The following is an 11,703-nucleotide window of genomic DNA, read 5'->3' as shown; positions in this document are numbered from 1 at the left end:
CGTTTGGTTTGTAAGCTATGAGATTTTTATTTGCTTGTAAACTATGTGATTTAGACTTGGGGCAATGTTCATATTTGTATGCAAAACTTATGTCAAAATATGGCCGCATATGGGCCGCGCGGATGAAGTCTGTCGGCTGGTTGGGTGCACTGATCAGCAAAACACGGACGGGAGCCGACCCGCACAAAGGCTCGATCCAACCGGACAAAAAACGGATCAAATCTGTGTCCGTTTACGTCGACGCGTTGGAGAAACCCCAAGGCCTAAGCCCTCTACTCTGCCTAAGGGTCTCACATATATTGTCTCTCAACTTGACAATCGAACAAAGGTACTTCCGTTCCCGAATGAGTGTGACACCGAATCCACTAATACTATTTGTGAACTGAAATTCATCATTGTCGACACTTCCACGTACAGGTTTCAGAAAAAAAAAACACTTCCACGTGCAGTGGGAGGGGTGGCACCAGCTCAGATGCGGCGCGGGATGGGAGGGGGAGGCCATGGAGGAGAGATGCGGCTTTTACTCAGCCGCCCAGTGGTGGAGTAAATATAGGTGAAATTTAGGGCGGGAGTAAAAGTTTTACTCACATACGGCGGATAAGGGATCAGTTAGGTCCCGGTTAGAGGAGTAAAACCACATTTTTACTCCTCTAACCGTTTATAAGGGATTATTTAGAAATGCCCTAACATGCAATATGTTTGAGACAAAACAACGACAATATGCGAAGGTTAGCAAGATTGATACGACTACTCATTGGACAATCCACAAACCCTAGCGATGTCGCCCCCTTTTGAGATCACATCCGCCATCCGGCATATGCATATGAAGACAATAATTAAAGAGCTGCAAGAAAAATGAGCACGGTGTTGCCTCTTTCTGAGGGCCTGGTCCTGTATAGAACTTGTCTCACATGTGTTACCATCAAGCTCTGCCCTGAACAAACATCGCCGGGGGGAAATATGTGACGACTGTGCCTGAAGGTTCGAGAAGGACCACGATGGTGTTTGTGAATTGTCCCGGATGTCGGCTTGTTACGCTCGGCGTGATGACTTGGAATGTTCATCAATAAGATGTCGGCTTGGTACGTGACCACTCGGCAAAGTCGTCGCCCGAGTAGAGGGTTTGTTTTGTTTGAGACCTGAGGCTGGACGCGCTTGCTGGCGGTCTTGACACGGCCGGCGGGTCTAGCTAGCAAACGAAGGATCAGGGCTTGCGGTCTTGGCACGGGTCATGCATGTTGGCTCTTGTTTTGTTTTGTGTGGCCCGTGTAATGGGATTCCGGTGTTGTTGGTTGGTGCAGGCAGGAGGAGTTGTCTCTGTCCTAAATACTTGTCTCTTTAGAGATTTCAAAGAACTACCACATGCGGATGTATATAGATATATTTTAGAGTGTAGATTCATTCATTTTGCTTCGTATGTAATCACTTGTTGAAATTTCTAGAAAGACAAATATTTAGGAACGGAGGAAGTACTATACTAGGTAGACTTAGGAATGTGAGTCGAATGGGAGGGCGACGTGAGACATGCATTATTAATCTTCCTCCTCCTGCCACGCCCGGAGTACGTCTCTGGTAGTGGTCGGACGCTGGCTAGCGAGTGAACTATGCCGCCGCTGGCCGCCGCCCTGCTCCTCCTGCTCTGGGCCGCAGCCTCCTCGGCCTCCGCCGGCAGCTTCACCTGCGCCAAACCGAGCACATGCCGCTCCGCCGTCGCCTACGTCGTCCCCAACGCCACCACCTACGAGCAACTCGCTTCCCGCTTCAGCCCCACCGCCACCCTTCACCACCTCCTCGCCGCCAACCAACTCCCGCCCCACACCGACACCAGCAAAGCCATTCCTGCGAAAACAGCCGTGCGCATCCCCTTCCGGTGCCGCTGCGCCGGCGGCGTGGGCCAGTCGGACCTGGAGATCTACACCGGCGGCCGTGGCGATGGCTACTACATGGAGGTCGTCACCGCCAACAACGTTGCTGCGGGCAAATACCATGGGCGGAGGCCGCTTCCCTGCAGCTGCGACAAGGTGGACGGCTCCAACGTGATGCACCTTGCCTACCTGATCCTCCGCACAGCTGACAACACCTCCGAGATCGCCGCCAGTATGGCTGCGGGAGTCAACGCTGCTCAGGATCAATAATATCACTAGCAGCCAGCTGCTCCTTCGCCAAGGCCACATTCTTGATATCCCGCTATTCCAAGGTACGGACGTCTACGTACGTGTCTATTTAATTTTTATATATACTTTTCTAATAAATAGCCGCTAATCATTTGATTAATTAATTTGCTACTACTAATTAAGTACTTTACTTGACCCAGGAATGGGCACATGGTCCAGCGTACATTATATCTCAGCACATAGGAGAAGAAGATTAGATGGTACGTATGCCAACTTTCTCTGAAACTCGTTCCAAATAGTGACTTCTCTTCCACTAATACTCCCTCCGTCCGGAAATATTTGTCTCAGAAATGAATGTATCTAGATGTATTTTAGTTATAGATACATCCATTTTTATCCATTTCCTCGACAAGTATTTCCGGACGGAGGGAGTATAATCAGGGATGAACATGAATAATACTACAATGGTTAGTCCGATTATATATTGTTTAAATCGGTCCTCACCTTGCATATATGTGTATGAGACATCTTGACTAGAGTATCCAAGCCAGCTGTTGGACCAGAGTATTGGGATCCTCATAACTCTACTGCATCATCTGCACTAATCCTTGTTTTGGCTCAGAGGCCGCATATGATCTCTGGTTGAAATGATCCAGACAGCGAAATTGTTCGTCTCTATGACGAGTAGAAAGTTAATATTGAGCACTCTTTTCCATTTGAGGCCAGATTTAGGACGTTTTGAAACAAATCAACATTGTTTGTCAATGCAAGACTCTTCGAGCTTTGACGTAACTCACGTCTTTGGATAACATCATGTCTTCTGGTTGCTGGTTCATGTTGTGATGGTATTTTACAGCAAAACAAACACGAAAATATGAAATTTTCAGGATGCCAACACGTTTGATATAGCCAACCAATCTCTGCATCTGAGTCTACCATCCACTAATACATCAATTATTTAAATATAGATTGGAAATTGCCCAAAGGTGATGTACACATGTGTGCTTTTGCGTTATGTTGTACCCAGGGTTTGGGTTACTGGGATGTAAATCTGGTTACTGCCGGTAACCACGTTTCCTAGGCACCCCGGTCACCTAGTCTCGATCCCAAAACAAGATGAGAGGGTTGAGGGTAGATGAACGGAGGGGCCATACCGCTGCATTACCATCAATGTTATGCCCTGTCGGATTTTTAAAGCTAATTAAACGTTTCCGAAAAAAATGAATTCCAATTTCATTTGATACTTTGGGCGGTAATTGTCCGGGAACCGCGGTAATAAAATATCCAATCCCCCACCCCACCACCCCCAAGTAAAAAAAATCATTCGGTAACCAAAACTGTGGTTGTGCCCCGCCTCGCTTGAAGCATTTTTTAAAGGGGGCATATCCTGGGCTCTGTATCAAAGCAATGCGCACGGTCATTTTATTGCAACGTAAACTCTAGTGTAATACAGTTCGTGTATCATATAATGTGGATAAAGAAATCAACCGCCAGAATAGAACAAACATAAAGTGCCTATGTATCATCTATTCTATTAATGGATCACCATCCACCCCGGTTGAAGATATCTTTTGCGACCATCTTCAGACATCTCCAAAAAATATCCACAGGCTCCAGCTTTTACACAACAATGAGATAGGGCCATAAACGGGTGCAATGCGTAGTCTTGTGGACAACCTGCAAAATATGGGACACTCCAATCTTGTTAAAAAAAATTCATTCAGTCCAACAGAAAATTAAGATTTATGTTTTTGCTAACCCCATGTCACCAATTGATATTTGAAACAACACTTTCTAGACTCATTACAATTTTTTACCAAAACCATCCCATGTAAGAACCACATGAAATCTTAGTCATCAATGATACTTTAGTTTCCACATGTATTTACATAAAAAATATAGTATGCCCATTCTTAAGGTCCACATGCGTAGATTTCATAGCAAAGGTTTTCCTGAGGCTGTCTGATTCCAAACAAACCTGTAATGATCATCAGAAATATGAATCATCATCAACCACTAAACTTAGTGTAACCAAGCAGTTCATTTATCACCAGTTAAGTTCTGTTTGAAACTAATATTCAACATCACTATGGATAAAATAATCGAAACCGAAACATTTCTTTGTTGCACAATGTTGTATATGATGGGTACAGTTGGGAAAGATGCATATTCGTTGCACAATGTTGGGAAACATTTCTTTGTTGCACAATGTTTTATATGATGGGTACAATCTTCCCAAAAATTAGTACTAGTACCATTAATTTCTAATAGTAAAAGCCCATCTACTAAAGAACTCCTCTTTGACTCACGAGTCCTTTCCAGAAAGGAGAATCAACCGGTTTAGCTTTCTTGCTAGATTCCCTCCTCATCTAGATTTTAACTAGACAGAAACTCTCCCTGTTTCCAAACAATGTTACATTCTTAAGGATATTCGGGAAGAATCCTCTGTTGTTAAAGGTGTTCCATCTCCCCAATGCTTACCATGTTAAAGTGCCACATGTATGCTCTCTTAGTATTACCTACCTGGATGCAACCCAAGGGTTTTGAACTCCACAAGCCTCCAAGAAAAATATTAATGAGCTTGGTTTTCACTCCTCAATTCATATCATGTATGTGAAAAAAGAACAGCAAAGCTCCCTTAGTGGCCACTGAGGTTAATAGAACTGAGATGTTGAAGAAGTTTTTTTAGAAACTAGGTTGAATAAGTTGGCTAATGGTTACAAAGCAAAAACATGTTCTAATAAAAATTGCCTCGCACTTGATTCTTGTACCCCACATCTTAAAAGAAAAGTGGTCCAATACCTATGTAATAAATTTGCTCATGCCAATGGTTGCCTCTTACAACGGTATCACATGCAAACTGCTAACATGTCACTGGAACTAAGGAAGAAACATGTTGATGTTGTATATTATTTAACATACAAATTTTGCACAATTTCATATGAGAACGAAGTTGATAACCCGATCAAATGAAGGATTCACAGGAACCAGATGAATACTTAGAATCAAATTCCAATTAAGATCTTTTGTCGTTGAGATTTTGAGAAGAGTTTCACTTTGGAGAGAACAGTACAACTGAAGTCATAATATTAAGCCGTGTTCACCAAGGCAGAGTTACTGTCTATCACTGTCCTCTATGGTAGAATCAGTTAGTGAGGCATGATAGGGGGTGTTTTACCCTATGACAGATGTCAGCAGTTCGAGTCCACTCATCTTGAGCCCGTGAACTTAGTGCACAGATTGGTAGCACCAAATTTTGTCGAGTCGGCATTTTTATCTACAGTTTCTTATTTCTGGACTTCCATAAGATCCTTGCATGTAGTAGCAACTTATGATGGCATAGCCTTAACATTAACGACCAAGTTCATAAGAGGAAAGACTTGCGATGGATACCTAGACACCCAGTAATGAGGCAGGTGTAGCAAGTTACGAAATGCTTCGGGCTATTGAAAATAAGCATAGATCCAGAGTTTCTAAAATAGGACAACCTTATATACTGAATGTTGAATGCATGAGTAGGCAAGAGACAACATGGCGAAATGAAACATCTTTGTAGCAAAAGGAAAAGAAAGCAATTGCGATTAATACATACTATGAGTATATATATAGTACTAGCTACTACTTATTATGATTTATACGTGATGGTGTAAATTGATCCGTAATATTTGAAATCACGTCAATTTTTTGATTGGAATTGCTAAAAAGTTTTTTTTACCTTAAGCAGAGCACCTTTTAATTAGTAATATACTTCCTTAATTTCTTTCAGTGAATGATGAGATTGAGGCAACAAGAGTACTTAACATTGTAAAAGTATTTATACCCGTTGTGAGCGTTCTTGTGTATCTCATTACAACATGGTGTTACTGGAGAAACGCACGCAATTCCCTCTCGTCGGGGGCGAATGGCTTTATGGAATTCGGTTATAGCGATCTGGCTTGCGCCACGAACAAATTCTCCAGAGATGCTCTTCTTGGAGAGGGTAAGTTTGGCGCAGTATATAAGGCGATGTTCAAGGGCCAGGAAGTGGCTGTGAAGAGAATAAAAGCAGAGGGAAAGCTTGAGGACTTCCACCGCGAGCTCCAGACAGTTGGTAACACGAGGCACGAGAATCTAGTTGACCTCGAAGGTTGGTGTGGCAAAGTCAGAGTGATCGATGGGAAGACTTGGTGGAAAAGGGTTATCAAGGTTGAACTCTTCCTTGTCTTTGAATTCATACCTAATGGCGACCTTGAACACCACCTGCACAACAGTGACCAAGTTCTATCATGGGACAAAAGGTATGTATTTGGAGCAACTAAAATGAATTTTGCTGATTTATCTAATGTAACTGATTCTGTGTTGTACATTTTGGTACATGCATTTTCGTGAAAACCTGGTCAAAATTTTGAATTAGTTAGTGCTAAGGGTGGTGGGAGAGGAAGTGCATAAGTCAAATGACAAAGGAACACTATTAAGATTTTCTCTCTCACTCTCAACATAAATAATTCTTTCAAACAAAATTATTATGCAAGCCTTAGCTTCTCCTCCATTCATCTCAAACTAGTTTTAATTCAAAAAAATTGAAAGTCAAACTATCATAAGTTTGACATAGATCATAAGAAAACACTGACATTTATGGCACCAAATTAGTGTATTACATTCATCATAAGATATATGTTTATAATAAATCTACTCGGTTCCATGAATACTGGTATATTTTTTGTGTAAAGTTAGTAAAACCTTTAGATAGCTTGAATTTCCCCCCAAAAAATGAATTGTAGTGGTATTAAGGGATAAAATAAAAGTAGCTAAAGAGTTAACATAAAGAGAAAATTTTCCATCGAATGTAAATGATCGTAGCTCCAGCATCGCCCCGCATGGACACCACATACAGTACTAGCTTAGTCTTCGATAGTACGTCATCACCATCTAAGATAGGAAAAAACTATATTGTTAAGCTTCCTCATGCTATGTTGATTCATAGAAAGTCTTATTTGCTTTGTTCACTAGAGAAACTAATAATTTCATATCTCTAGTACTTGGTTATATTGATGGTCTTACGTACTGTCATATTGATATATGGAATGTTATTATCGAATATTTCACATGCACTACAGAAAACAGCTCATTTGTCGAGGGTTTTTTTAAATGGCACTCGACAAAGGAGATCGTTGCCAATTGTTTTATGAAAAACAATAGTATAAAGGTAAAATAAAAATGAATAGACTCAACAAAGGTGGGGGACACATGTCCCGCCCATCGTGGTTGACGGGAAGGAGGCGATCAGTTAGCTTTGCTAAGTGCCCCCGGTTTGGCTGTCGGCAAAGATTTTTTTAATTCCATATCCATGGCATCAATCATGATAATGTGGCCATATATTTCGTATAGAGGGCATCTTACCATCTGAAACAATATTGCCAACACAAGTTCCTAACTTTTTGTTAAAAATAGTTTTATATTTTCTAATTGCCAAAAATGGTTTTTTAGTGAAGCAAGTGCAAAGAGTATAAGGTAAAATGCCGCCTCTCCAATTTTCACACAAAATAGACTATATTAGATATACAATTCACAACAATTTAGAATTTTCTCGCTTTGTATCTATATTCGTCCATTTAAATGAGTTTTGGCCAATATTCCGAAAGTAATTCAAATTTGAACTACAAGTATGTTCTTGTGTAGTCCAATTTTCCACCAAAATCATTTTGCTGCGTCTAAGTAGGATTCTATGCAATATAAAAACATGGTGCTGAAAGATCTAGGACCTTGCGATGAATAGTTTTACCGATGATATTCACCCCATTATGAAAAAGTGAAAAACAAAAATAAAAAGTGCTATAGTTTCACATGGAGTTGTTTTATGTGTACTTAGTGGTCATGCAAAATGATAAAAATGGATTTGACATAAAAACTTTCAGAAAATGGACTATCATGTATGAACATTCATGTTCAAGCGAAATGCCCATGTCATGGACATATCCATGGCATAGCTCGTGAAAACGTGCCCATATTTGGCACAAAGGTGCATCTTTCCATGCCAAACAATAGTGCCAATATGAGTTAACAACTTGTTGCCAAGGTTGGAAAAAGCGGTAGGCGTAAGCGAGGCGGTTGGCCTTCGCCTTGTGCCTAGGCGGTGCCTAAGCGCCCTAGGCGCGACCTAGGCGGTAATATAGTTTTTACTCGTAGTGTATTTATGATTATTATATGGGTGTTGATATTTGTTTAGGGCATATAAATAAGTTAATTACTATCTACTGCCATTGGAATATAACCCGTTTGGCATATCTGTGCAGTATGTGGCATGATTTCTTGCTTGGGTAGGCAATTCCTTGCTTGTCGTGCCTTGATCTCCATTTATGCCCTAGGCGAGGCGTTTGGCTATTGCCTAGTGCCTAGGCGTGCCTAAGCGCCTCCTAGGCACTGCCTTTTCCAACAGAGCTTGTTGCTACAAAAAAAAAATTCATTTTTGAAGTGTCAAAAATCATTTTTTTTGTGAAGGAAGTGCAAAGAATAGGGTGTAAAATGACATCTCGCCTAATTTCACACAAAGTGTACCATATTATATGCCGATTCAAAGTATTAGTATTTTCCCCATTTTCTAGATACATTCACCCATTTAAATGTGTTCTGACCGATTTCTGAAATGTAAATCAAATGTGAACTAGAAGTGTATGCTAGTTTGATCCAGAAAATTCCAAAAGTAATTTTAAGGTATCTAAGTAGGATCTATGCAATAGTCACGGCGGGTGTTGAAAGACCCATACCTTTGCTATGAATAGTTTTGCCGATGATTAAGACCCCATTTAAAAAAATCTAATAAAGTGAAGAAAAGTAAAAAATGCAATTCTTTCGCCTGAAGTTAGCTTATGTGTTGTAGTTCTTAGAAAAAAATGATAAACATGGATTTTGACATATTTTATAAACAAAATTCATAAAATGGATTATCATATATGAACATTATGACTTTCAAACCAAATGACTATGGGCATGGCCATATTCATGGAATAGTTCATAATAATGTGCCCATACTTGGCACAAAGGTGCATCTTTCCATGCCAAAAAATAGTGAAAATATTAGTTTATAAGGTTTTGCTACATGAAATGATTTTTGTTGCCAATGAAAAACACTCAGCAAAGACCCCTTTGTCCGCTTGTTCTATGCCGAGCGGGAGCACTCGATAAATCCTTTGCCGTGTGTTTTTGTGCGTTAGCTGAAATCCGGTAGCGGTTATTGAAATGTCTACTTAAAAATTCAGATTTTTTAAGATGTGCTCCTAAACTATTGTAATCCATTCCTACTTTTTGATTTTAGGGCCATGATGATTTGTTATGTCCTAGGAGTTCAGATTAGTAAACGGACTAGAATCCCTAGTACTTGAAAAGGCACAGCTGATAATATTCAAACACACCATCATCAATGCTTACCATTCTATGAAATGGAATTTTTTTGACAGGTGAAATCAGTATATGTTGACTTATATGCATAGTGGATACATCCTTGTTCAACTTTGCTTTTCATTGAACTTTGAATATGATGAAACTTACATTGATATAATACTGCAAAATAATTTTGTTTTTCTGTATCATTCAAATCAAATGTACCATCAATAATTGGTGACATCGAGCCTGCAACATTCTATTAACCACATGCCCATGTTCCAAAAGACTAATATTTTATATTCCTGCTTGCTTTGCTATAGGGACTAGATGCATAATATTTGCTATGGTTTATTAGGTGAACTATTACTCATGGTTCTACGACGACTCTTTTAAAGGAAGGAATTACCGGAATTATTATTTCCCAAAATGTAATATTGTCGATCAATGGTTAAGATACGATTGTAGGTCTTCCCTATGCAAGGATAATCAGGCAGGGTTTTGCATGTGTTTCCCCATGGTTGATTCAAGTCAAGGATTTTCTGAATGGTATCATAATTGCATGAAAAATTGACTTGCCAATTCTGTGGCACATAAAAAATAGGTATTATATTATTCAGGTCCCAGAAGATAGACATGACTGCTGTCTGAAACATTTCGCTTGCTAATGTTTGCAATAGGTACAAAATAGTGAAGGGGGTAGGGTCAGCCCTTCATTATCTCCATCACGAGTGCAATCCATGCATCTTGCATAGAGATATCAAGCCTGGTAACATACTCCTGGATGAGTATTTCAATGCTAAGCTTGGGGACTTCGGGCTATCCATGATCGCCAGCAAAAACAGAGAAACAGTGATCACAACCGCCGTGGGGTCAGTGGGATACATGGATCCACAACTCATGAAAGACGGGGCTGTGGAGTTCAGCCGTAAGTCGGACGTCTACAGCTTCGGAATCGTCCTACTAAAGATTGCATGTACGCAAAAATCAAGGGAGGAAGTCTGGCAGATGCGCGGTGGCAGTGAGCAGCAAGTTCATGTGGATGGTGTTGTGGATGACAGGTTAAGCTTCTTTGACCGTACCGAGATGGAGCGTGTGGTTTTCCTTGGCCTCAAGTGTTCTCGCTCAGAAGAGGCACAACGACCTTCGATGGAGGATGCAATGAAATTCCTAGAGGACGGCCAAGAGTTTCCTGCCACAACACAAGGACACGGCAGCTATGGTGCGCCTTGCACTGTAAATGAGGAGGCACCTATGATGACACATGGTGATGTCTCTTCTTGTTACCCGTGAGCTACAGGATTGAGTGTGTCTGTCATGTGAGGCCAAACGCATAGGGCCATGCTGCGCCCAAGTTCATGTCCGAGTATAGAACTTGTTGAGTTCATATAGAGATGAGTGGGAGTTCGGTTCCTAAGTCGGAAAGGTTTTGTCCCGAAGAAGGTTACCCTACCGAAGGATCCAATTTCAATTATAGTCCAAGTCTGTTTCCTCAATTGTAATTGGCTATATATATAGCCACCCCCACGTGATCAATAAAGCAGCAGAAATGTTAACCTCTTACTCCTACGTCGCTCAAGCTTCTCTCAATATTTCAGCCGCCATTGCTCACTGAGACTACCGTCCTCCGCCAACGGTATCTCACGACTACCGGTTACGCGCCAGGTCCCAGCCCGCAGATTATGGGGCACATGACAACGTCATGGGTCGCAGCTTGATTATATATGCGTCAACTAGCGTGCATGCATGTTCCATCATACCATATATATACTCCTACTAGCTGGACGATGGATTGCACGTTTGGTTCTTAAGTTTACCACTATAGTAATTAATTAAGGCATTCATGGATATGATGTTTGGAATAGTTTTAAGGGTTGTAATGCCATCATGTTTATCCTCCACTAATATTGGATATTTGTGTAAAAATATTAATTATTTCTTTACAAATTGAGTTTTATCATGTTCAGTGCATTATTTATCACAAAATACTATGTCTGTCCTGTGTTCAGTTCAGAAGAAGCAAACACCATCACTGGTACGCGTCGGTGCTATACAAACGGTTTTTAACCCCTTTCCGCGACGACACTTGGAACCGTCGCCAAGTGAGTGTGGGCGATAGGGGGGTCCTTCCCACATGATCCAGAAACCGTCGGAGATAGGCCCTCCTGGCACACAAGCTGGCTCGTGTGCGATCGGGCGAGGCATCGAAACCCAATTGTTTCCGTTCGTATGT

The 11,703-nt window shown here is 41.1% G+C and overlaps 1 pseudogene; it reads left to right on the top strand.

Annotated features, from left to right (window-relative positions):
• Positions 1 to 1,575: 1,575 nt before the first annotated feature.
• Positions 1,576 to 11,033, top strand: LOC119292303 (annotated as a pseudogene).
• The last annotated feature ends 670 nt before the right edge of the window (positions 11,034 to 11,703 follow it).

This window comes from Triticum dicoccoides, chromosome 4B (genome assembly GCF_002162155.2).
Source record: "Triticum dicoccoides isolate Atlit2015 ecotype Zavitan chromosome 4B, WEW_v2.0, whole genome shotgun sequence".
NCBI lineage: Eukaryota > Viridiplantae > Streptophyta > Magnoliopsida > Poales > Poaceae > Triticum > Triticum dicoccoides.
The sequence above is the reverse complement of the archived record's forward strand: the minus strand, read 5'-3'. Positions and strand labels throughout refer to the sequence as shown.